Source organism: Oncorhynchus masou, chromosome 23 (assembly GCF_036934945.1).
Source record: "Oncorhynchus masou masou isolate Uvic2021 chromosome 23, UVic_Omas_1.1, whole genome shotgun sequence".
NCBI lineage: Eukaryota > Metazoa > Chordata > Actinopteri > Salmoniformes > Salmonidae > Oncorhynchus > Oncorhynchus masou.
This window is the reverse complement of record NC_088234.1, coordinates 55796365-55800576: the sequence shown is the minus strand read 5'-3', so window position 1 is coordinate 55800576 and position 4212 is coordinate 55796365. Positions and strand designations below refer to the sequence as shown.

The 4212-nt window shown below is 41.3% G+C and overlaps 1 protein-coding gene across 3 annotated transcripts in view; it reads left to right on the top strand.

The window, feature by feature from the left end:
- Positions 1-4212, top strand: part of ccser2a (coiled-coil serine-rich protein 2a) — a 73153-nt gene that overhangs the window by 10531 nt on the left and 58410 nt on the right. The window lies entirely within an intron of this gene.

The following is a 4212-nucleotide window of genomic DNA, read 5'->3' as shown; positions in this document are numbered from 1 at the left end:
GGAAGGCACTATGTTCAAGGTTGAGCTGTAGGTGATGAACAACACACAGTGGGGAGATCAATTATTTGATACACTGACGATTTTGCAGGTTTTCCTACTTACAAAGCATGTAGAGGTCTGTAATTTCTTTCATGTACACTTCAACTGTGAGAGACGGAATCTAAAACAAAAATCCAGAAAATCACATTGTATGATTTTTAAGTAATTCATTTGCATTTTATTGCATGACATAAGTATTTGATACATCAGTAGTTTGAACCTGAGGTGCGATCTTTAACAGGATCTAAAGTGCAATTAAAGTCTCCTGCAACAATTGCATTTCCTGTAAGTGTGGAAAGGTTTAGAAACAAATTGTGAAAGAATTTAGAGTCATTTTCGTTTCGGACCATACACATCAATTAAATTCAACTGCTCGGACAGCAAGGTACCCCGTATAATAATATACAGTGGGTCAAAAAAGTATTTAGTCAGCCACCAATTGTGCAAGTTCTCCCACTTAAAAAGATGAGAGAGGCCTGTAATTTTTATCATAGGTACACTTCAACTATGACAGACAAAATGAGAAAAATAAATCCAGAAAGTCACATTTATTTGCAAATTATGGTGGAAAATAAGTATTTATTTATACTTACGAGCCCCTAACCAACAGTGCAGCTTAAAATATGGATAAGAATAAGAGATAAAAGTAACAAGTAATTAAAGAGCAGCAGCAAAAAATAACAATGTATACAGTGGGGATGCTGGTACAGAGGCAATGGGCAGGGGCACTGGCCAGTTGAGGTAGTATGTACATGTAGGTAGAGTTATCAAAGTGACCATGCCAATAGACCTCTGTTACCACCATAAACAAAAACACAAAGGACGCTTTAAAGCACATCATTGTACAAAAACACATGCCTAAGGTACAAATCTGTCGTTCTGCCCCTGAACAGGCAGTTAACCCACTGTTCCTAGGCCGTCATTGAAAATAAGAATTTGTTCTTAACTGACTTGCCTGGTTAATTAAAAGTAAAATAAAATAAAAAGTCTCTAACAGACCTCCCCCTCTCTGTGACACTCCGTATAAGGTGCTCAACATATCCACACACGTGAGGAGCCTCCTCTGCGGTTTTCCCCCCTCTGTACACCTTCTGCCCCGCCACTTGTCATTACACTATATTATGTTCACCATTTAACAAAGAACTAAACAAAATACCAGGAGTGAGCCAGAATATAAGGCCACCATGATCTAGCCTCCTATAGGCCGAAATAAAACAAACCCCTACCAGGATGTTCCGATGCATAAAAGCAAAGTTTCATGCTACAGAAAATGATAATAAGGCTTACTTGTAAACTGGCCATGTTATTATAGTTCAATAGACAGTGCTTCTATGTTACTAGATCATTTATAACACGGTGAACTGGCTCAAACGTTAAATACTTGTTTCGACATAACCAAAAGCAACAGTTCCAAAAATGTCAGAAAAATAGGTTGGTATGGCCAATTCTGCGTTGCTCCGCTTCCACACCTCTGCCTAGCTTCTCAAGAAACTGCTCCGCCTCGGCTGGTGTTTCAAAAATGTAGGAACGATCGCCGTGGGAGATCCCCAGGCATGCTGGAAAGATGATTCCATATCAGATAGCCTTAGCCCGCTGCTTGACACTGTCAAAGCGTTTCTGCTGCTTGTGGACTTCCATGGAGAGATCTGGGAAGAACATAACTTGAAAATTCTTGTAGAGTACTCTCCCTTTTGCCCTGGCTGCATTCACCACGCGCATCTCATCTTTATAGTTTAAGAACTTCCTTATCAGAGCCCGCAGGGGTGCATTGGGGTCTGATCGTGGGCCAGAAATCCAATGAGTTCTCTCAATGATCAATGGAGAGCGGAGTGGCTCCATTTCCAGAGCCTCGGGAAGCCAACACTCTAGGAATGGGCAAGCATCGCTCCCCTCAGCGCCTTCGGGAAGATGTACTAGTCTCAAGTTCGATCTCCTTCTGCGGCCCTCCAAATCAACTAGTTTAGAGTTAAGCGATTCAACCTATTCCTCAAGAGCAGTGCCTGCAGGGCTATAATGTTGTCTTCGGTTCCAGAGATGCGTACCTCAGCCTAAGAGATTTGCCTAGCACATCCTTGGACTTCCTCTATAACGTTGTCAACTACAGACAGTACGTTTTTTCGAATTTGACAGAGAATTCTGCATTCATATCTTTGGCCTTGAGGATATCTTCTGGTCTAACGGCACTGCATGTGTTTATCGCCTGCTTCCACCACTAGCACATGAAGCTAGCATGGCGCCTTTGTCTTCAGACTCTAAACGTTCACTCGTTAAGTCAGGCTTTTTGGTGTGATTTTTCTTTGTCGGCATTGTGAGTTTTGGAAGCTAATAAACTATTACTGCCTGTCCTAGTACATTAAGCTTCAAATCAAGTCTTTTTAGTCACATGCGCCAAATACAACAGTGAAATCTTTACTTACGAGCCCCTAACCAACAATGCAGCTACATTTTTTGGGGATAAAAATTAAAAGTAACAAGTAATTAAAGAGCAGCAGTAAAATAACAATAGTGAGACTATATACAAGGGGGTACCGGTACAAAATCAATGTGCGGGGGCACCGGTTAGTTGAGGTAATATGTACATGTGGGTAGACTTATTAAAGTGACTATGCATAAATGACAACAACAGAGAGTAACAGCGGTGTAAAATTGGGGGCAATGCAAATAGTATGGGTAGCCATTTGATTAGGTGTTCAGGAGTCTTATGGCTTGGGGGTAGAAGCTATTTAGAAGCCTTTTGGACCTAGACTTGGCGCTCCGGTACTGCTTGCCATGCAGTAGCAGAGAGAACAGTCTATTACTAGGGTGGTTGGAGTCTTTGACTACTTTTAGTGCCTTCCTCTGACACTGCCTGGTATAGAGTTCCGGGATGGCAGGGAGCTTGGCCCCAGTGATGTACTGGGCCTTTTGCACTACCCTCTGTAGTGCCCTGCCGTCAGAGGCCGAGCAGTTGCCATACCAGGCAGTGATGCAACCAGTCAGGGTTAGAGGTCGACCAATTAATCAGAATGGCCGATTAATTAGGGTCGATTTCAAGTTTTCATAACAATCGGAAATAGGTATTCTTGGGCGCCGATTTGCAGATTTTTAATTAAAACTATATATATTTTTTACACCTTTTAATCTTTATTTAACTTGGCAAGTCAGTTAAGAACACATTCTTATTTTCAATGATAGCCTAGGAACGGTGGGTTAACCACCTTGTTCAGGGGCAGAATGACAGATTTTCACATTGTCAGCTCGGGGGTTCCAATCTTGCAACCTTACAGTTAACTAGTCCAACACAATAACAATCTGCCTCTCTCTTGTTGGACTCCACAAGGAGACTGCCTGTTACGCGAATGCAGTAAGCCAAGGTAAGTTGCTAGCTAGCATTAAACTTATCTTATCAAAAATAATCAATCATAATCACTAGTTAACTACACATGGTTGCTGAAATTACTAGATATTATCTAGCGTGTCCTGCGTTGCATATAATCTGACTGAGCATACAAGTATCTAAGTATCTGACTGAGCGGTGGTAGGCAGAAGCAGGCGCGTAAACATTCATTCAAACAGCACTTTCGGGGATTTTGCAAGCAGCTCTTTGTTGTGCGTCAAGCCTATCAACTCCCGAGATGAGGCTGGTGTAACCGAAGTGATAAGGCTAGCTAGTTCGCGCGCTAATAGCGTTTCAAATGTCACTCGCTCTGAGCCTTCCAGTAGTTGTTCCCCTTGCTCTGCATGGGTAACGCCACTTTGATGGTGGCTGTTGTCGTTGTGTTGCTGATTCGAGCCCAGGGAGGAGTGAGGAGAGGGACGGAAGCTATACAGTTACACTGGCAATACTAAAGTGCCTATAAGAACATCCAATAGTCAAAGGTTAATGAAATACAAATGGTATAGAGGGAAATAGTCCTATAATTCCTATAATAACTACAACCTAAATCTTCTTACTGGGAATATTGAAGACTCATGTTAAAAGGAACCACCAGCTTTCATTTGTTCTCATGTTCTGAGCAAGGAACTGAAATGTTAGCTTTCTTACATGGCACATATTGCACTTTAATTTTCTTCTCCAAGACTATGTTTTTGCATTTTTTAAACCAAATTGAACATGTTTCATTATTTACTTGAGGCTAAATAGATTTTATTGATGTATTATATTAAGTTAAAATAAGTGTTCATTCAGTATTG